This window comes from Triticum aestivum, chromosome 4A (genome assembly GCF_018294505.1).
Source record: "Triticum aestivum cultivar Chinese Spring chromosome 4A, IWGSC CS RefSeq v2.1, whole genome shotgun sequence".
NCBI lineage: Eukaryota > Viridiplantae > Streptophyta > Magnoliopsida > Poales > Poaceae > Triticum > Triticum aestivum.
The window spans coordinates 685,574,924-685,598,320 of NC_057803.1; positions in this window are offsets into that span (position 1 = coordinate 685,574,924).

Consider the following 23,397-nt stretch of genomic DNA (forward strand, 5'->3'; position numbering starts at 1 on the left):
CCAAATATTTGGAGAATTTTCAATCCTATGAAATTTTTGATAAAAGTGGGTCTGGAGAGATCATGACTTTAGTTAATGTTAATCCCACTATTTTGGAAGAGTGACAACTTTGCATGCATGTGGATCACGTTGAAAATATTTTATGTGATAGCTATTTTGTTGAATTTGCTTATGATCCTACATGTAATTATTATGAGAGAGGAAAATATGGTGGTAGAAATTTTCATGATACTAAATTACTTCCCGTTATGTTGAGATTGCTATTGTTTCTTTCCGATTCCTTGCATATGCTAGTTTTTGCTTGCCTTGATAATTTGTTTGCCTATAAGATGCCTATGCATAGGAAGTATGTTAGACTTAGATGTGTTTGTCACGTGTTTTATGATGCTTTCTTTGTGCTTTAATTCTTGTCTTTCATGTGAGCATCATTGAAATATTACACCTAGCTAGCTTTAAATAAAAGCGCTTGTTGGGAGACAACCCAATATTTATCCTTGCTGTTATTCAATAAATAATTTATCTAGCCTCTGTTTTGGTTGTGTTTTGTGTGTGTTTAATTAGTGTTTGTGCCAAGTAGAACCGTTGGGAAGACTTGGGAAAAGTCTTTTTAATCTTGCTGTAAAAAACAGAAACTTTAGCGCTCATGAGAACTGCTGTCATTTTTATTTGGAAAGTGCTATTTAGTTAATTCTTTTTGCAGATGATTAATAGATAAATTCCTCACGTTCATCAATTTATTTTAGAACTTTTAGGGTTCCAGATCTTGCGCTATCTACAGATTACTACAGACTGTTCTGTTTTTGACAGATTCTGTTTTTCGTGTGTTGTTTGCTTATTTTCGATGAATCCATGGCTAATAAAATAGTTTATAAACCATAGATAAGTTGTAATACAGTAGGTTTAACACCAATATAAATAAAGAATGAGTTCATTACAATACCTTGAAGTAGTGTTTTGTTTTCTTTCGCTAATGGAGCTCACGAGATTTTCTACTTTAAGTTTTGTGTTGTGAAGTTTTCAAGTTTTGGGTAAAGATTTGATGGATTATGGAACAAGGAGTGGCAAGATCCTAAGCTTGGGGATGCCCATGGCACTCCAAGATAGTCTAAGGACACCAAAAAGCTAAAGCTTGGGATGCCCCGGAAGGCATCCCCTCTTTCGTCTACTTCCATTGGTAACTTTACTTGGAGCTATATTTTTATTCACCACATGATATGTATTTTGCTTGGAGCATATTGTATGATTTGATTCTTTGATTTTTAGTTTACCACAATCATCTTTGCTGTATACACCTTTTGAGAGACACACACATGATTCGGAGATTGTTAGAATACTCTATGTGCTTCACTTATATCTTTTGAGTTATATAGTTTTGCTCTAGTACTTCACTTATATCTTTTAGAGCGTGTAGGTGGATTTGTTTTATAGAAACTATTGTTCTCTCATGCTTCACTTAGATTATTTTGAGAGTCCTACAAAACAGCATGGTGATTTGTTTTAATTATGTTAGGCATTCAAGATTAATAATAAAATTCTCTTATGAGTGTGTTGAATACTAAGAAAAGTTTGATACTTGATAATTGTTTTGAGATATGGAGATGGTGATATTAGAGTCATGCTAGTTGAGTAGTTGTGAATTTGACAAATACTTGTGTTAAAGTTTGTGATTCCCGTAGCATGCACGTATGGTGAACCGTTATGTGATGAAGTCGGAGCATGATTTATTTATTGATCATCTTCCTTATGAGTGGCGGTCGGGGACAAGCGATGGTCTTTTCCTACCAATCTATCCCCCTAGGAGCACGCGCGTAATACTTTGCTTTGATAACTTGTAGTTTTTTGCAATAAGTATATGAGTTCTTTATGACTAATGTTGAGTCCATGGATCATACACACTCTCACCCTTCCATCATTGCTAGCCTCTCTAATACCGCGCACCTTTCGCCGGTATCATACACCCACGATATATCTTCCTCAAAACAGCCACCATACCTACCTATCATGGCATTCTCATAGCCATTCCAAGATATATTGCCATGCAACTTTTCACCGTTCCGTTTACTATGACACGCTCCATCATTGTCATATTGCTTTGCATGGTCACGTAGTTGACATTGTATTTGTGGCAAAGCCACCATTCATAATTCATTCATACATGTCACTCTTGATTCATTGCATATCCCGGTACACCGTCGGAGGCATTCACATAGAGTCATATTTTGTTCTAAGTATTGAGTTGTAATTGTTGAGTTGTAAGTAAATAAAAGTGTGATGATCATCATTCTTAGAGCATTGTCCCAAGTGAGGAAATGATGATGGAGACTGTGATTCCCCCACAAGTCGGGATGAGACTCCGGACGAAAAAAGAGGCAATAAAAAAATGCCCAAATAAAAAAATATGAGAGAAAAAGATAGAAGGGACAATGCTACTATCCTTTTACCACACTTGTGCTTCAAAGTAGCATCATGATCTTCATAATAGAGAGAACTTGGCTTGTATATTCCAATGATGTGTTTCCTCAAAATGCCCCAGGTCTTCGTGAGCAAGCGAGTTGGATGCACACCCACTTAGTTCCTTTGTTGAGCTTTCATATACTTATAGCTCTAATGCATCCGTTGCATGGCAATCCCTACTCACTCACATTGATATCTATTGATGGGCATCTCCATAGCCCGTTGATACGCCTAGTTGATGTGAGACTATCTTCCCTTTTTCGTCTCCTCCACAACCACCATTCTATTCCACCTAAAGTGCTATGTCCATGGCTCACGCTCATGTATTGCGTGAAGATTGAAAAAGTTTGAGAATGTCAAAAGTATGAAACAATTGCTTGGCTTGTCATCGGGGTTGTGTATGATTTAAATACTTTGTGTGGTGAAGATAGAGCATAGACAGACTATATGATTTTGTACGGATAACTTTCTTTGGCCATGTTATTTTGAAGAGACATAATTGCTTAGTTAGCATGCTTGAAGTATTATTATTTCTATGTCAACATTAAACTTTTGTCTTGAATCTTTCGGATCTGAATATTCATACCACCATTAAGAAGAATTGCATTGAAAATATGCCAAGTAGCATTCCACATCAAAAATTCTGTTTTTATCATTTACCTACTCGAGGACGAGCAGGAATTAAGCTTGGGGATGTTTGATACGTCTCCAACGTATCTATAATTTTTTATTGTTCCATGCTATATTATATTCTGTTTTGGACATTTTTGGGCTTTATTATACACTTTTATATTATTTTTGGGACTAACCTACTAACCGGAGGCCCAACCTAGAATTGCTGTTTTTTGGCCTATTTTAGGGTTTCGAAGAAAAGGAATATCAAACGGAGTCCAAACGGAATGAAACCTTCGGGAACGTGATTTTTGGAACGAACAAGATTCAGGAGACTTGGACCCTACGTCAAGCAATCAACAGGGAAGGCACGAGGTAGGAGGGCGCGCCTACCCCCCCCCCCCAGGCGCACCCTCCACCCACGTGGGCTCCCTGTTGCTCCATCGATGTACTCCTTCCTCCTATATATACCTACATACCCCCAAACGATCAAAGACGGAGCCAAAACCCTAATTTCACCGCCGTAACTTTCTGTATCCACGAGATCCCATCTTGGGGTCTGTTCCGGAGCTCCGCCGGAGGGGGCATCGATCACGGAGGGCTTCTACATCAACACCATGGCCTCTCTGATGAAGTGTGAGTAGTTTACCTCAGACCTTCGGGTCCATAGTTATTAGCTAGATGGCTTCTTCTCTCTTTTTGAATCTCAATACAAAGTTCTCCCCCTCTCTCGTGGAGATCTATTCGATTTAATCTTCTTTTGCGGTGTGTTTGTTGAGACCAATGAATTGTGGGTTTATGATCAAGTTTATCTATGAACAATATTTGAATATTCTCTGAATTCTTTTATGTATGATTGGTTATCTTTGCAAGTCTCTTCGAATTATCAGTTTGGTTTGGCCTACTAGATTGATCTTTCTTGTAATGGGAGAAGTGCTTAGCTTTGGGTTCAATCTTGCGGTGTCCTTTCCCTGTGACAGTAGGGGCAGCAAGGCACGTATTGTATTGTTGCCATCGAGAATAACAAGATGGTTTTTTTATCATATTGCATGAATTTATCCCTCTACATCATGTCATCTTGCTTAAGGCGTTACTCTGTTCTTATGAACTTAATACTCTAGATGCATGCTGGATAGCGGTTGATGTGTGGAGTAATAGTAGTAGATGCAGGCAGGAGTCAGTCTACTTATCTCGGACGTGATGCCTATATACATGATCATACTTAAATATTCTCATAACTATGCTCAATTGTCTCAATTGCTCAACAGTAATTTGTTCACCCACCGTAAAATACTTATGCTCTTGAGAGAAGCCACTAGTGACTAGTGAAACCTATGGCCCCCGGGTCTATCTTCCATCATATTAATCTTCCAACACTTAGTTATTTTCATTGCCTTTTATTTTATTTTGCATCTTTATCATAAAAATACTAAAAATATTATCTTATCATATCTATCAGATCTCACTCTCGTAAGTGACCGTGTAGGGATTGACAACCCCTTATCGCGTTGGTTGCGAGGATTTATTTGTTTTGTGTAGGTGCGAGGGACTCGCGCGTAACCTTCTACTGGATTGATACCTTGGTTCTCAAAAACTGAGAGAAATACTTACGGTACTTTGCTGCATCACCCTTTCCTCTTCAAGAGAAAACCAACGCAGTGCTTAAGAGGTAGCAAGTACTCATTGCAAAGATCACTCCCACTTTCTTAGGATGTGACAGGTGGCGCGCTGCATATGCGTCACTTATCGCGACATGAGAGTTTTCTCTTTTTCCGTAGATCCATTTATTCAAAATGTTTTTCTGTTAAACCGTGTGTCCAAATTTTAAACCGTTTTCACCATAGAATTCCTCGTGTCGAGCTCTTCAAAACTAGATACCATGTTGGTAGATTTTGACAAACTTTTTTCACAAAAAAACCGGATAAAAAAACTAAACCGGGAGCATGTTTTTTTCCGAAAGAGGCACGGCCGTGCCTCTCGCAAAAGCACAACCGTGCCTCTCGCGAAAGCAAAAATGCGCCTCTCGAAAGAAAGAAAAACAACAAACTTTTTTTTTCATTTCAGAGAGGCATGACCGTGCCTGTCTCGAAAGCACAATTGTGTCTCTTGCAGAAAAAAAAAGTAGAAAATGCATTTGTTTTCGTTTCCGAGAGGCACGGCCGTGCCTCTCGCGGAAGGGGAAAAACATAAAACATATTTTTTCTCCCGTTTCTGAGAGGCACAGCCGTGCCTCTCGCGAACAAGAAAAATAGCAAACACGTTTTTTCTTTCGTTTTTGAGCGTGCCTCTCGCGAAAGAAAAGTCATGCCTTTCGCGAAATCAAAAAGAAAAAAGACGTTTTTCGTGTAAAATACTCTAAAAAATTTGGTCCAAAAACTAAGAAAGACCTATAGAAAATCAAAAGTCAAAAACAACTAAAAAAACCCACTTAAAAAGCGATAAACGCGTGCAAAAAATTAAAAATAAATAACAAATTTTAAAGGGAGCGTCCAGAGCGCGAATGTGCCGGCGGCTGAAAGCACGTTAAGTGACGTGCTCTCAGCCACCCGTAAATGATCGTTGCGAGGCTTTCGAAGGAGCGTTCGTCAACTAGTTACTACCGAAAGAAGCTCATGGAAACGATATTCACAATGGACACATATAATCTACTCTTTGGAGGTTCTTCGATCGAGCCCACGGAGTCTGGCACTAACACACCGCGCTCCTATGCCAGCCCAACAGGGTCACTTTAGTCGGTCATCATTCCTTTGATCGATTGGCTGATGGCTGATGTTTCTCAAAAAAAACTGATGGTTGACTGGTCAACCGCTAATCTTTGACAAATTGACGGATGACCGTTGATTTTTTTGATAAGAAATTCAAATCTGAACAAGTTTACGAATTTGACAAACATTTACAATATTTTTGAAAAAGTCCAGGAATTTTGGAAAGGTTTGTAAATTTGAAAAAAGTCCATGGATTTGAAAATTTGTTCATGAAGTAGAAAAAATCACATATTTTCAAAAGAAGCATGTGGATTTGAAAAAAGTTCAACAATTTGAAAAATGTGACTTTGAAAAAAGTTCATGGATTTAAAAGACTTTCAAATTCAAAAACTGATTGCATATTGGAAAAATACTCACGGAAATTGAAAAGCTCACAGATTTGGAAAAATAATGATTTTTTTGTGAAAATGAAAAAATGTTCTTGAAAAAATCAAAAAAAAAGAGAGAGAGAGAAAAATAAAAACCATCAGAAACCAGAAAGAAACAAAACCCAGAGAACTAGCAAAAAACAAAGAGAAAACAAAACTTGGTGATAGATAGTAACCAGATTGGGCCGGCCAGTAACAACCCTTTTCGGTAACTGGCGCCATAAACGCCATATAGGAAACAGGGCAATAGGGGGAGCGGCTATATGCCATTTAGGAAATGATATATGGCCCCTCAAAAAAAGGAAATGATATATGGAAATAAAAAAATGGTCACGTAGGATAAGAAATGTTTATTTAAATTTATCGTGATATTTAATAAATATTCACATGTTTCCAAAAAAGCTTATAAAATGTAGAAAAATGTGCGCATAGTTTAGAAAAAGTTTATTGTCATTTGTAAAATATACAATGCGTATTTGGAACAATGTTAGCATGCATTCAAAAAGTTCAAAACATGTATATTAAAAAATGTGCATCATGTATATTAAAAAATGTGCAATGTGTATCGGAAAGATATTCTGCGTGTGCTATAAAAAAGTACATTTTGTACTGAAAAAATGTAGACATGTGTTGGGAAAAATGAAAACCGAGAAAAGCGGACAAAGAAACAAAAATATACTCCCTCCATTCCACAATATAGTGCTTCCTCTATCCATGTTCTTCAACTTTGACCGTAGATTTAACTACCAAGACCGATTGCGGTGGGAGCAAAAATTATACCAGTGAATTCGTATTCGAAAGAAGTTTTCAATTATATAATTTTTTTCTCCCGCCGCAGTTGGTCTCGTTGGTTAAATTTATGGTCAAAGTTGGACCTCGGGAAGCGCGGGCGTACTATATTTTGGAATAGAGGGAGTACCAAAGAAAATAAAAAAACCGAAAGAGAAACAGAGAAAACCAAAAGTAATTGAAGAAAGAAAACGAAAAAAAAACAATGAGTACCAGAGTAAGGGGGGAGGGAAAAGAGAAATGAACGAAAACCAGTGAAAATCAAAGGAAAAAAAAGAAAAGAAAATGAAAGGAGGGGGGGGGGGGGATGAAGAAAATCGCTAGTGGACCCAGGTAAGCGATTCCTACTAGGAAGGGGACACATAGCTAGGGTGGTGATGGAGTTCATAGTTCTCTCTTTCTTTTTCTTTTTTCTTTTTTTTTTGCGGGGAGAGTTCATAGTTCTCTCCAAAAAAAAATGTATGGAGTCCATGACCTAACTAACCGTGGTGATGGGCATGCATAACCGCACCGGCCGACATGTCAATGGCAAGAGGTGATCACAAAGGCAGCACCATCAACATCATATCGCCGGGTGGGTTCCGTGCTCTTGCTCGCTTTGCCAACCATCATCGTGGCTTCTTCCTCTTCTTCTTCGTGAGGCAGGCAGCGCACACAGCATCATTATCCTGCCTGTGACCCAGAAAAGGCAGCGTTGTTAGGACGTTCTTTGCTGATAAACAATGGGCGGCAATCATGGCCGCTACGTGCCCTGCTTCTTTCTTTAACCCAGAGCCTTAGAAAAAATGGTGGTACTAGGAAGGTACGTACCACTAGAGACGGCGACGCGAAAAGTGGAAGAAGCAGAGAGGCTCGACCGGCTTAGGCCAACTCCAATGCATGATCCCAAATGCGTGTCCGTTTTGTTCGGGTTTTATTCGTTTAGGGGTGGCAATGGAGCCATATCCACTCGGATTTGTGTTTGCACCGGTCGCGCACCCAATGTGTGGCTGCATTTCTTGCCTCATCATGTTCGCCGAAGGCCAAGCACAATAAAATCATCCATAGCAAAAATAGTTAAAATCATAACAGCATGCTTAAAATAGACTTGTATTACAATCCAATTAAAAAATAAAAAATGTCAAATAGTCTTACAAAACCACTCAAAGTTTGCGCACCCGAAAAAGTATTGAACCGATAGATCTATTGATTGCTAATGTGATCGCACATGTGCTCAATCAAATCATCTTGCAGATGCGTATGGGTGTTCTGATCACGCATCTCACGATAAAATTGGACAAACTATTCAAAGGTTGCAGGAGGTGGGTGCTCAGGCTCAACACTCTCACCCTGAAAATCAAACCCTTAGTCGTAGACGCTGCCATCACACTCATCCTCAACGATCATATTGTGCACGATCGCAAAAGCGGTCATCACCTTCCAATGCTTTTGAGTGCTCCATGTCAATGCAGTGTTTCGAACAATACCCCATCAAGACTGAAGCACATCAAATGCACGCTCCACATCTTTTCTAGCACTCTTCTGCATTTGGGAAAACCTCTGTCTCTTCTCTCCTTGCGAATTGGGTATAGTCTTCACAAGAATGGACCACTGGGGATATATACCATCAGCTAGGTAGTATCCCTTGTTGTAATGGTGGCCATTGATCTCAAAGTTGACCTCCGGGCAGTGGCTTTCTAGAAGCCTTGCAAACACTAGAGAATGATGAAGAACGCTAATATCATTGTGAGAACCAGCCATGCCGAAGAAAGAATGCCATATCCACAAATCTTGTGAAGCCACAACTTCAATTATGACAGTGGCACCTTTCACATGTCCCTTGTACTACCCCTGCCAAGCAAATGGACAGTTCCTCCACTTTCAATGCGTACGATCGATACTACCAAGCATTCCCAGAAAGCCCGTCTCGGCATTAATCGTCAACAACCTCTCTGTATCAGCGACATTTAGTTCTCTCAGGTATTCAGGACCGAACACTGCCACCACGGCCTTGCAGAAACTATACATTGAGAGGAGACATGTGGACTCATGTAACACCCCTAGTGTCATGCTACAATAATCCCCCGTTGATGGTGCCATGTCATCACACTACTGTTGCTAATACTCACTTGATCCAAATCACTGTTCATGTTCTAACTCAAATTCAAAGTCAAAAATTCAAATTTGCCAAACATGAAAACTAAAATGTTTAAAGTGTGGCAAATAATCACTGAGTAATTGTCATGCTGGAGCCAACCTCTTCTGAATTCTCAAAATGCCCATGGGAATTAATTCAGTGCTCCAGCAGCATTTAAATTGGCCTTTTCAATTTCTAAAATTAATTAGGCAACTCCTTTTGCCCCCAAACTTTTTGTTCCATCTCAAGGTATTGTGTTAGTTTTATGTGCCAAGTTTTGTTCAAAACAAAACTCATTTGGTACTAAAAGAAATGCAAAACAGAGCAAATAAAAAAATAAAAGGAAAAGGGGAAAGTCAGAGAGAGAAAGCCCCTGCCCCACTCGGCCAAACGGCCCAGCTGGCGGTCGGCCCACGCCAGCCGGCCCCCCCCCTCCCCTATCGTCTTCCCCTCCATCATGTTCCTCCGACCGGGCTCCCGCCCGAGCCGTCCCCGCCACACCAGCTCGTCGGCGCCGTCTCAAGGATAAGGACGACGCCTCGGGCTCCCTCCCCACTCGCCACTTGCCCTCTCTCTCCCTCACCCACTCGCCCCTTCTCTCTCCCCCTCTACTTCGTTTTGGAGAGGAGGCCGACGCGGTCGCCGCCGTGCCTCGCCCGGCCTCGCGGCCACCAAGCCCCGTTCGCCTTGTCGTCGGCATCATCTCCGCCGTCGTCGTCTACCCCGTCCCCGTCCGTGAGCGCGAGCCGGGAGCCATGATAGGGAGCAGATCGAGCCGTCCCCTTTCGCCTCTGTCGCCGGCGAACTCCGTCGTCTCCGGCAACTGCTGCTGAAACTAATCTTACACCGGGCCACCTTGTGCCTCCCCGAGAGCTCTTCTACCTTCTCCCTCTCCTTGCTGGCTTGGTGCGCCACCCCCCCCCTAGTTGCTTTCCCCACGCGCGCCCGAACGCAGCGCCGCGGAGCTCGTCGCGGGCGAGTCTCCAGTGACCAGTTGGTCACGGGCGTATGCCCATTAGCTTCACCGCGCCGCGCAGCACCTGCCTAGCCCCTTCTCCCGAGCCGTAGCACGCCGTAGCTCCATTTCATCGTCACCCGTAGCTGCTCCGCCGCAAACCTCATCGCTGGCGACGTTTCCGGCCAGGTCCGGCGATACCACCGCCATCACTCGATGCGCGGCCGAGTGGCCGTTCGAACGCGCCTTGCCGCGCCCCTCCCCGTGCCCCGTAGCGCGATCTCGACGAGGTCCCGAACCCCACCGCCGCCTCCACTCGTCGCCAGCGCAGTTCCGGCCAGCTGCGAGCCCAGCTGACCTCACCACGCGACGCGGCGGGCTCTCGCCGTTCGAACGCGCCCGCCCGCGCCCGTGTTGGCCCCCTGTGGTTGAATCCCGTCCGTCTTCGGCGTTCGGCCGCCGCGGATGGCCTCGCCGGTGTTGCTCCAGCGCGGGTGCTGACCTGGCACCGGCAGGGCCCGCCTCTGGGTCACTGCCCGTGGGCCCCCTGGCTTCAGTTGACCAGTTGACCTGGTCAACTGTGCTGACTGGGCAGGCCCTGTTGGGAATATGCCCTAGAGGCAATAATAAAAGCATTATTATTATATTTCCTTGTTCATGATAATTGTCTTTATTCATGCTATAATTGTGTTCCCCGGAAATCGTAATACATGTGTGAATAACAGACACCAACATGTCCCTAGTGAGCCTCTAGTTGACTAGCTCGTTGATCAACAGATAGTCATGGTTTCCTGACTATGGACACTGGATGTCATTGATAACGAGATCACATCATTAGGAGAATGATGTGATGGACAAGACCCAATCCTAAACATAGCACAAGATCGTATAGTTCGTTTGCTAGAGTTTTCCAATGTCAAAGTACCTTTTCCTTAGACCATGAGATCGTGTAACTCCCGGATATCGTAGGAGTGCTTTGGGTATGCCAAACGTCACAACGTAACTGGGTGACTATAAAGGTAGACTACGGGTATCTCCGAAAGTGTCTGTTGGGTGACATGGATCAAGACTGGGATTTGTCACTCCGTATGACGGAGAGGTATCACTGGGCCCACTCGGTAATGCATCATCATAATGAGCTCAGAGTGACCAAGTGTCTGGTCACGGGATCATGCATTACGGTACGAGTAAAGTGACTTGCCGGTAACGAGATTGAACGGGGTATTGGGATACCGACGATCGAATCTCGGGCAAGTAACATATCGATAGACAAAGGGAATAGCGTACGGGGTTGATTGAATCCTCGACATCGTGGTTCATCCGATGAGATCATCGTGGAGCATGTGGGAGCCAACATGGGTATCCAGATCCCGCTGTTGGTTATTGACCGGAGAGTCGTCTCGGTCATGTCTGCTTGTCTCCCGAACCCGTAGGGTCTACACACTTAAGGTTCAGTTACGCTAGGGTTGTAGGGATATGTATATGCAGTAACCCGAATGTTGTTCGGAGTCCCGGATGAGATCCCGGATGTCACGAGGAGTTCCGGAATGGTCCGGAGGTAAAGATTTATATATGGGAAGTCCTGTTTCGGGCATCGGGACAAGTTTCGGGGTTATCGGTATTGTACCGGGACCACCGGAAGGGTCCCGGGGGTCCACCGGGTGGGTCCACCTGTCCCGGGGGGCCACATGGGCTGTAAGGGGGTGCGCCTTGGCCTAATGGGCCAAGGGCACCAGCCCCACATAGGCCCATGCGCCTAGGGTTTGAAGGGGGAAGAGTCCTAGGAGGGGAAGGCACCTCCTAGGTGCCTTGGGGGGGAGGGAAACCCCCTTGGCCGCCGCACCCCCTAGGAGATTGGATCTCCTAGGGCCGGCCAACCCCCCTTGGCTCTCCTATATATAGTGGGGGAGAGGAGGGACTTCATACCTGAACGCCTTGGCCTTTGGTTGCCTCCTTCTCCCTCCCCAACACCTCCTCCTCCTCCATAGTGCTTAGCGAAGCTCTGCCGGAGTACTGCAGCTCCATCAACACCACGCCGTCGTGCTGCTGCTGGTGCCATCTCCCTCAACCTCTCCTCCCTCCCTTGCTGGATCAAGAAGGAGGAGACGTGGCTGTTCCGTACGTGTGTTGAACGCGGAGGTGCCGTCCGTTCGGCGCTGGTCATCGGTGATTTGGATCACGTCGAGTACGACTACATCATCATCGTTCTTTTGAACGCTTCCGCTTGCGATCTACAAAGGTATGTAGATGCATCTGATCACTCGTTGCTAGATGAACTCCTAGATGATCTTGGTGAAACGAGTAGGAAAATTTTTGCTTTCTGCAACGTTCCCCAACAGTGGCATCATGAGCTAGGTCTATGCGTAGTTCTTCTTGCGCGAGTAGAACACAATTAGTTGTGGGCGTGGATTTGTCAACCTTCTTGCCGTTACTAGTCCTTTCTTGCTTCAGCGGTATTGTGGGATGAAGCGGCCCGGACCAACCTTACACGTACGCTTACGTGAGACCGGTTCCACCGACTAACATGCACTAGTTGCATAAGGTGGCTGGCGGGTGTCTGTCTCTCCTATTTTAGTTGGAGCGGAATCGATGAACAGCGTCCTTATGAAGGGTAAATAGAAGTTGACAAATCACGTTGTGGCTTTAACGTAGGTAAGAAGACGTTCTTGCTAGAACCCTAATTCAGCCACGTAAAACTTGCAACAACAATTAGAGGATGTCTAACTTGTTTTTGCAGCAAGTGGTTTGTGATATGATATGGCCAAAGTTGTGATGAATGATGAATGATCTATATGTGATGTATGAGATGTTCATGCTATTGTAATAGGATTCACGACTTGCATGTCGATGAGTATGACAACCGGCAGGAGCCATAGGAGTTGTCTTTATTCTTTTAATGACCTGCGTGTCATCGAGAAACGCCATGTAAATTACTTTACTTTATTGCTAAACGCGTTAGCCATAGTAGTAGAAGTAATAGTTGGCGAGCAACTTCATGGAGACACGATGATGGAGATCATGATGATGGAGATCATGGTGTCAAGCCGGTGACAAGATGATCATGGAGCCCCAAGATGGAGATCAAAGGAGCTGTGTGATATTGGCCATATCATGTCACGTTTATTATTTGATTGCATGTGATGTTTATCATGTTTTACATCTTGTTTACTTAGAACGACGGTAGTAAATAAGGTGATCCCTCATACTAATTTCAAGAAGTGTTTCCCCTAACTGTGCACCGTTGCGACAGTTCGCTGTTTCAAAACACCACGTGATGATCGGGTGTTTTATTCAGACGTTCACATACAACGGGTGTAAGACAGATTTACACATGCAAACACTTAGGTTGACTTGACGAGCCTAGCATGTACAGACATGGCCTCGGAACACAGAAGACCGAAAGGTCGAGCATGAGTCGTATAGAAGATACGATCAACATGAAGATGTTCACCGACGTTGACTAGTCCGTCTCACGTGATGATCGGACACGGTCTAGTTAACTCGGATCATGTAATACTTAGATGACTAGAAGGATGTCTAATCTAAGTGGGAGTTCACTAATAATTTGATTAGTTGAACTTAATTATCATGAACTTAGTCTAAAATCTTTGCAATATGTCTTGTAGATCAAATGGCCAACGTAGTCCTCAACTTCAACGCGTTCCTAGAGAAAACTAAGCTGAAAGACGATGGCAGAAACTATACGGACTGGGTCCGGAACCCGAGGATCATCCTCATAGCTGCCAAGAAAGATTATGTCCTACAAGCACCGCTTGGTGATGCACCCGTTCTCCCTGCAGAACAAGATGTTATGAACTCTTGGCAGGCACGTTCCGATGACTACTCCCTCGTTCAGTGCGGCATGCTTTACAGCCTAGAGCTGGGGCTCCAAAAGCGTTTTGAGAGACATGGAGCATATGAGATGTTCGAAGAGCTGAAAATGGTTTTCCAAGCTCATGCCCGGGTCGAGAGATATGAAGTCTCCGACAAATTCTTCAGCTGTAAGATGGAGGAAAACAGTTCTGTCAGTGAGCACATACTCACTATGTCTGGGTTGCATAACCGATTGACTCAGCTGGGAGTTAATCTCCCGGATGATGCGGTCATTGACAGAATCCTCCAGTCGCTTCCACCAAGCTACAAGAGCTTTGTGATGAACTTCAATATGCAGGGGATGGAAAAGACCATTCCTGAAGTATTTGCTATGCTGAAATCAGCAGAGGTAGAAGTCAGGAAGGAACATCAAGTGTTGATGGTCAATAAAACCACTAAGTTCAAGAAAGGCAAGGGTAAAAAGAACTTCAAGAAGGACGGCAAGGAGGTTGCCGCACCCGGCAAGCAAGCTGCCGGGAAGAAGCCAAAGAATGGACCCAAGCCCGAGACTGAGTGCTTTTATTGCAAGGAAAGCGGTCACTGGAAGCGGAACTGCCCCAAGTACTTAGCAGATAAGAAGGCCGGCAAAACAAAAGGTATATGTGATATACATGTAATTGATGTGTACCTTACTAGTGCCCGTAGTAGCTCCTGGGTATTTGATACCGGTGCAGTTGCTCACATTTGTAACTCAAAGTAGGGGCTGCGGAATAAACGGAAACTGGCAAAGGACGAGGTGACGATGCGCGTCGGGAATGGTTCCAAGGTCAATGTGATCGCTGTCGGCACGCTGCCTCTGCATCTCCCTTCGGGATTAGTTTTAAACCTTAATAATTGTTATTTAGTGCCAGCTTTGAGCATGAACATTGTATCGGGATCTCGTTTAATTCGAGATGGCTACTCATATAAATCCGAGAATAATGGTTGTTCTATTTATATGAGAGATATGTTTTATGGTCATGCTCCTATGGTGAATGGTTTATTCCTTATGAATCTCGAACGTGATGCTACACATATTCATAATGTGAGTACCAAAAGAAGTAAGGTTGATAATGATAGTCCCACATACCTGTGGCACTGCCGCCTTGGTCACATAGGTGTCAAACGCATGAAGAAACTCCATGCTGATGGACTTTTAGAGTCTCTTGATTATGAATCATTTGACACGTGCGAACCATGCCTTATGGGTAAAATGACCAAGACTCCGTTCTCAGGAACTATGGAGCGAGCAACCGACTTATTGGAAATCATACATACCGATGTGTGCGGTCCAATGAGTGTTGAGGCTCGCGGTGGCTATCGTTATGTTCTCACCCTCACTGATGATTTAAGTAGGTATGGGTATATCTACTTAATGAAACACAAGTCTGAAACCTTTGAAAAGTTCAAGGAATTTCAGAGTGAGGTTGAAAATCAATGTGACAGGAAAATCAAGTTTCTACGATCAGATCGTGGAGGAGAATACTTGAGTCACGAGTTTGGCACACACTTAAGAAAATGTGGAATAGTTTCACAACTCACGCCGCCTGGAACACCTCAGCGTAATGGTGTGTCCGAACGTCGTAATCGCAGTCTATTAGATATGGTGCGATCTATGATGTCTCTTACCGATTTACCGCTTTCCTTTTGGGGCTATGCTTTAGAGACCGCCGCATTCACTTTAAATAGGGCTCCGTCGAAATCCGTTAAGACGACACCGTATGAATTATGGTTTGGGAAGAAACCTAAGCTGTCGTTTCTAAAAGTTTGGGGATGCGATGCTTATGTCAAGAAACTTCAACCTGAAAAGCTCGAACCCAAATCGGAAAAATGCGTCTTCATAGGGTACCCAAAAGAAACTATTGGGTACACCTTCTACCTCAGATCCGAAGGCAAGATCTTTGTTGCCAAGAATGGGTCCTTTCTGGAGAAAGAGTTTCTCTCGAAAGAAGTAAGTGGGAGGAAAGTAGAGATTGATGAAGTATTACCTCTTGAACCGGAAAATGGCGCAACTCAAGAAAATGTTCCTGAGGTGCCAGCACCGACTAGAGAGGAAGTTAATGATAATGATCAAGATACTTCTGATCAAGCACCTACTGAAATTCGAAGGTCCACAAGGACACGTTCCGCACCAGAGTGGTACGACAACCCTGTCTTGGAAATCATGTTGTTAGACAACGGTGAACCTTCGAACTATGAAGAAGCGATGGAGGGCCCGGATTCCGACAAATGGCTAGAAGCCATGAAATCCGAGATAGGATCCATGTATGAAAACAAAGTATGGACTTTGACTGACTTGCCCGTTGAGCGGCGAGCCATAGAAAATAAATGGATCTTTAAGAGGAAGACAGACGCGGATGGTAATGTGACCATCTATAAAGCTCGACTTGTCGCTAAGGGTTATCGACAAGTTCAAGGGGTTGACTACGATGAGACTTTCTCACCGGTAGCGAAGCTGAAGTCCGTCCGAATCATGTTAGCAATTGCCGCATTCTATGATTACGAAATATGGCAAATGGACGTCAAAACGGCATTCCTTAATGGTTTCCTTAAGGAAGAATTGTATATGATGCAGCCGGAAGGTTTTGTCGATCCTAAGAATGCTGACAAAGTGTGCAAGCTCCAACGCTCGATTTATGGGCTGGTGCAAGCATCTCGGAGTTGGAACATTCGCTTTGATGAGATGATCAAAGCGTTTGGGTTTACACAGACTTATGGAGAAGCCTGCGTTTACAAGAAAGTGAGTGGGAGCTCTGTAGCATTTCTCATATTATATGTAGATGACATACTTTTGATGGGAAATGATATAGAACTCTTGGACAGCATCAAGGCCTACTTGAATAAAAGTTTTTCAATGAAGGACCTTGGAGAAGCTGCTTATATATTAGGCATCAAAATCTATAGAGATAGATCAAGACGCCTCATAGGTCTTTCACAAAGCACATACCTTGATAAGATATTGAAGAAGTTCAATATGGATCAATCCAAGAAGGGGTTCTTGCCTGTGTTACAAGGTGTGAAATTGAGCTCAGCTCAATGTCCGACCACGGCAGAAGATATAGAAGAGATGGGCGTCATCCCCTATGCCTCAGCCATAGGTTCTATTATGTATGCCATGCTGTGTACCAGACCTGATGTTAACCTTGCCGTTAGTTTGGTAGGAAGGTACCAAAGTAATCCCGGCAAGGAACACTGGACAGCGGTCAAGAATATCCTGAAGTACCTGAAAAGGACTAAGGAAATGTTTCTCGTTTATGGAGGTGACGAAGAGCTCGTCGTAAAGGGTTACGTCGACGCTAGCTTCGACACAGATCTGGATGACTCTAAGTCACAAACCGGATACGTGTATATTTTGAATGGTGGGGTAGTAAGCTGGTGCAGTTGCAAGCAAAGCGTCGTGGCGGGATCTACATGTGAAGCGGAGTACATGGCAGCCTCGGAGGCAGCACATGAAGCAATATGGGTGAAGGAGTTCATCACCGACCTAGGAGTCATACCCAATGCGTCGGGGCCGATCAAGCTCTTCTGTGACAACACTGGAGCTATTGCACTTGCCAAGGAGCCCAGGTTTCACAAGAAGACAAGGCACATCAAGCGTCGCTTCAACTCCATTCGTGAAAATGTTCAAGATGGAGACATAGAGATTTGTAAAGTACATACGGACCTGAATGTAGCAGATCCGTTGACTAAACCTCTCCCTAGAGCAAAACATGATCAACACCAGAATTCCATGGGTGTTCGATTCATCACAATGTAACTAGATTATTGACTCTAGTGCAAGTGGGAGACTGTTGGAAATATGCCCTAGAGGCAATAATAAAAGCATTATTATTATATTTCCTTGTTCATGATAATTGTCTTTATTCATGCTATAATTGTGTTATCCGGAAATCGTAATACATGTGTGAATAACAGACACCAACATGTCCCTAGTGAGCCTCTAGTTGACTAGCTCGTTGATCAACAGATAGTCATGGTTTCCTGACTATGGACACTGGATGTCATTGATAACGAGATCACATCATTAGGAGAATGATGTGATGGACAAGACCCAATCCTAAACATAGCACAAGATCGTATAGTTCGTTTGCTAGAGTTTTCCAATGTCAAAGTATCTTTTCCTTAGACCATGAGATCATGTAACTCCCGGATATCGTAGGAGTGCTTTGGGTATGCCAAACGTCACAACGTAACTGGGTGACTACAAAGGTAGACTACGGGTATCTCCGAAAGTGTCTGTTGGGTGACATGGATCAAGACTGGGATTTGTCACTCCGTATGACGGAGAGGTATCACTGGGCCCACTCGGTAATGCATCATCATAATGAGCTCAGAGTGACCAAGTGTCTGGTCACGGGATCATGCATTACGGTACGAGTAAAGTGACTTGCCGGTAATGAGATTGAACGAGGTATTGGGATACCGACGATCGAATCTCGGGCAAGTAACATATCGATAGACAAAGGGAATAGCGTACGGGGTTGATTGAATCCTCGACATCGTGGTTCATCCGATGAGATCATCGTGGAGCATGTGGGAGCCAACATGGGTATCCAGATCGCGCTGTTGGTTATTGACCGGAGAGTCGTCTCGGTCATGTCTGCTTGTCTCCCGAACCCGTAGGGTCTACACACTTAAGGTTCAGTTACGCTAGGGTTGTAGGGATATGTATATGCAGTAACCCGAATATTGTTCGGAGTCCCGGATGAGATCCCGGACGTCACGAGGAGTTCCGGAATGGTCCGGAGGTAAAGATTTATATATGGGAAGTCCTGTTTCGGGCATCGGGACAAGTTTCGGGGTTATCGGTATTGTACCGGGACCACCGGAAGGGTCCCGGGGGTCCACCGGGTGGGTCCACCTGTCCCGGGGGGCCACATGGGCTGTAAGGGGGTGCGCCTTGGCCTAATGGGCCAAGGGCACCAGCCCCACATAGGCCCATGCGCCTAGGGTTTGAAGGGGGAAGAGTCCTAGGAGGGGAAGGCACCTCCTAGGTGCCTTGGGGGGGAGGGAAACCCCCTTGGCCGCCGCACCCCCTAGGAGATTGGATCTCCTAGGGCCGGCCAACCCCCCTTGGCTCTCCTATATATAGTGGGGGAGAGGAGGGACTTCATACCTGAACGCCTTGGCCTTTGGTTGCCTCCTTCTCCCTCCCCAACACCTCCTCCTCCTCCATAGTGCTTAGCGAAGCTCTGCCGGAGTACTGCAGCTCCATCAACACCACGCCGTCGTGCTACTGCTGGTGCCATCTCCCTCAACCTCTCCTCCATCCCTTGCTGGATCAAGAAGGAGGAGACGTGGTTGTTCCGTACGTGTGTTGAACGCGGAGGTGCCGTCCGTTCGGCGCTGGTCATCGGTGATTTGGATCACGTCGAGTACGACTACATCATCATCGTTCTTTTGAACGCTTCCGCTCGCGATCTACAAAGGTATGTAGATGCATCTGATCACTTGTTGCTAGATGAACTCCTAGATGATCTTGGTGAAACGAGTAGGAAATTTTTTGTTTTCTGCAACGTTCCCCAACAGGCCCCAGCCACTGACACGCGGGCCCCACCGCTTATTCCACTAACTAAAATGTTTTAATAATTAAAACTAATTAGTTTAGTTAATTAGTCTATGACAGGTGTGGTCCAGTAGCTAATTAACCTAGATTAGTTAGTTTAATATACTGTTAGACTAACATAGGCTGACATGTGGGTCCCACTGGACCCACGGGTCAGGTTTGACCTGGTCAGCGAGTCTTTTGACTGCTGACGTCATCAACACGTCATGCTGATGTCATATTTTCTTTTCTGTTATTTTAAATAATTCCAGAATATGTTTAAAACTTTGAAAAATCATAGAAAATTAACCGTAGCTCGGATCGAAAAACTTTATATATGAAAGTTGCTCAGAACGATGAGACGAACCCAAATACACTACCCACATACCTGTCAGATGCCTCTAACTATCTGAACATGGAACTTTCCCCCTCCGGTCATCTGTCTGACACAGGTCAGGAACCGGGAAAACATTCCCGGTTGTTTTCCCCCTCCACCTTTTTCGTGTAGCCATACGTTAGGTCACACGCGTCACATCTTATTGCCTTGTTATGCTTGTGGTGCTATGTTGCTTTATATTTACTGTTTCTTCCCCCTCTTCTCTCCGGTAGACCCCGAGACTGATGTTGCCCCTGTGATCGACTACGTCGATGACGACACTTCTTCCTTTTCAACAGAGCTTCCAGGCAAGCAAACCCTTCTTGAGCATCCCGATATCGCCCATTTCTTTCCCTCTCATGCTTGCATTAGAACTGCTATTGCTTTTTGTATGATCCTACTCTGATGCATAGCCTATTGTTGTTACCTGCTTTCATACCTTACCTGCTTATCCTAAACTGCTTAGTATAGGTTGGTTAGAGATCCATCAGTGACCCCACCTTGTCCCAGTTTCCTCGCTTTATGTTCGATGACTCGATCAACATGATCGACGTCCAGTTCCCGACACCGCACATCACCCCCTAGTTGTACGGCTCTGCAGAGTTACCATCGAGTGCCGAGGGTGGAACCTCTTACATCACTCCCGATGAGATCTCAGTAGTGTAGCTATACGGCCGTGGTCATCGAGGGTGATTTCCTCCTTAACCACTTCCTTTACGGCTCTGTCGTGCAACCCCTCAAGTGTGAACCTCGAGGGTGGATCCTCTTGAAGGAAATATGCCCTAGAGGCAATAATAAAGTTATTATTTATTTCCTTATATCATGATAAATGTTTATTATTCATGCTAGAATTGTATTAACCGGAAACATAATACATGTGTGAATAAATAGACAAACAGTATGTCACTAGTATGCCTCTACTTGACTAGCTCGTTGAATCAAAGATGGTTAAGTTTCCTAGCCATAGACATGAGTTGTCATTGGATTAACGGGGTCACATCATTAGAGAATGATGTGATTGACTTGACCCATTCCGTTAGCATAGCACTTGATCGTTTAGTTTGTTGCTATTGCTTTCTTCATGACTTATACATGTTCCTATGACTATGAGATTATGCAACTCACGTTTACCGGAGGAACACTTTGTGTGCTACCAAACGTCACAACGTAATTGGGTGATTATAAAGATGCTCTACAGGTGTCTCCGAAGGAACTTGTTGGGTTGGCGTATTTCGAGATTAGGATTTGTCACTCCGATTGTCGGAGAGGTATCTCTGGGCCCACTCGGTAATGCACATCACTATAAGCCTTGCAAGCATTGCAACTAATCAGTTAGTTGCGGGATGATGTGTTATGGAACGAGTAAAGAGACTTACCGGTAATAAGATTGAACTAGGTATTGAGATACCGACGATCGAATCTCGGGCAAGTAACATACCGATGACAAAGGGAACAACGTATGTTGTTATGCGGTTCGACCGATAAAGATCTTCGTAGAATATGTAGGACCCAATATGAGCATCTAGGTTCCGCTATTGGTTATTGACCGAAGACGTGTCTCGGTCATGTCTACATAGTTCTCGAACCCATAGGGTCCGCACGCTTAACATTACGATGATAGTTATATTATGAGTTTATATGTTTTGATGTACCGAAGGTTGTTCGGAGTCCCGGATGTGATCACGGACATGACGAGGAGTTTCGAAATGGTCGAGACATGAAGATTGATATATTGGAAGCCTATGTTTGGATATCGGAAGTGTTCCGGGTAAAATCGGGATTTTACCGGAATACCGGGAGGTTACCGTGACCCCCCGAGAATCAAATGGGCCTTAGTGGGCCTAGGTGGAAGAGAGGAGAGGAGGCAAGGGCTGGCCGTGCGCCCCTCCCCCCTAGTCCGAATAGGACAAGGAGAGGGGGCGGCGCCTCCCCTTCCTTCCTTCTCCTCCACTCCTTCCCCCTCAAGTCTTAATCCAACTAGGAAAGGGGGGAGTCCTACTCCCAGTGGGAGTAGGACTCCTCCTGGCGCGCCCTCTCCCTTGGCCGGCCACACCCCTTGATCCTTTATATACGGGGGCAGGGGGCACCCTAGAGACACAACAATTGATCATTGATCTCTTAGCCGTGTGCGGTGCCCCCCTTCACCATAGTCCACCTTGATAATACTGTAGCGGTGCTTAGGCGAAGCCCTGCGTCGGTAGAACATCAACATCGTCACCACGCCGTCGTGCTGACGAAACTCTCCCTCAACACTCGGCTGGATCGGAGTTCAAGGGACATCATCGGGCTGAACGTGTGCTGAACTCAGAGGTGCCGTACATTCGGTACTTAATCGGTCGGATCGTGAAGACATACGACTACATCAACCGCGTTGTGCTAACGCTTCCTCTTATGGTCTACGAGGGTACGTGGACAACACTCTCCCCTCTCGTTGCTATGCATCACCATGATCTTGCGTGTGCGTAGGATTTTTTTTGAAATTATTACGTTACCTAATAGTGGCATCCGAACCAGGTTTTATGCGTTGATGTTATTTGCACGAGTAGAACACAAGTGAGTTGTGGGCGATATAAGTCATACTGCTTACCAGCATGTCATACTTTGGTTCGGCGGTATTGTTGGATGAAGCGGACCGGACCGACATTACGCGTACGCTTACGCGAGACTGGTTCTACCGACGTGCTTTGCACATAGGTGGCTGGCGGGTGTCAGTTTCTCCAACTTTAGTTGAACCGAGTGTGGCTACGCCCGGTCCTTGCGAAGGTTAAAACAACACCAACTTGACAAACTATCGTTGTGGTTTTGATGTGTAGGTAAAAACGGTTCTTGCTAAGCCCGTAGCAGCCATGTAAAACTTGCAACAACAAAGTAGAGGACGTCTAACTTGTTTTTGCAAGGCATGTTGTGATGTGATATAGTCAAGACATGATGCTAAATTTTATTGTATGAGATGATCATGTTTTGTAACCGAGTTATGGGCAACTGGCAGGAGCCATATGGTTGTCGCTTTATTGTATGCAATGCAATCGCCCTGTAATGCTTTACTTTATCACTAAGCGGTAGCGATAGCCGTGGAAACATAAGATTGGCGAGACGATAACGATGCTACGATGGAGATCAAGGTGTCGCGCCGGTGACGATGGTGATCATGACGGTGCTTCGGAGATGGAGATCACAAGCACAAGATGATGATGGCCATATCATATCACTTATATTGATTGCATGTGATGTTTATCTTTTTTGCATCTTATCTTGCTTTGATTGACGGTAGCATTATAAGATGATCTCTCACTAAATTTCAAGATAAAAGTGTTCTCCCTGAGTATGCACTGTTGCCAAAGTTCGTTGTGCCCAGACACCACGTGATGATCGGATGTGATAAGCTCTACGTCCATCTACAACGGGTTGCTACGTCTTGAGCTTGCGTTGGTTTTCCTTGAAGAGGAAGGGATGATGCAGCAGAGTAGAGTAAGTATTTCCCTCAGTTTTTGAGAACCAAGGTATCAATCCAGTAGGAGGCCACGCTCAAATCCCTCGTACCTACACAAAACGATAGCTACTCGCA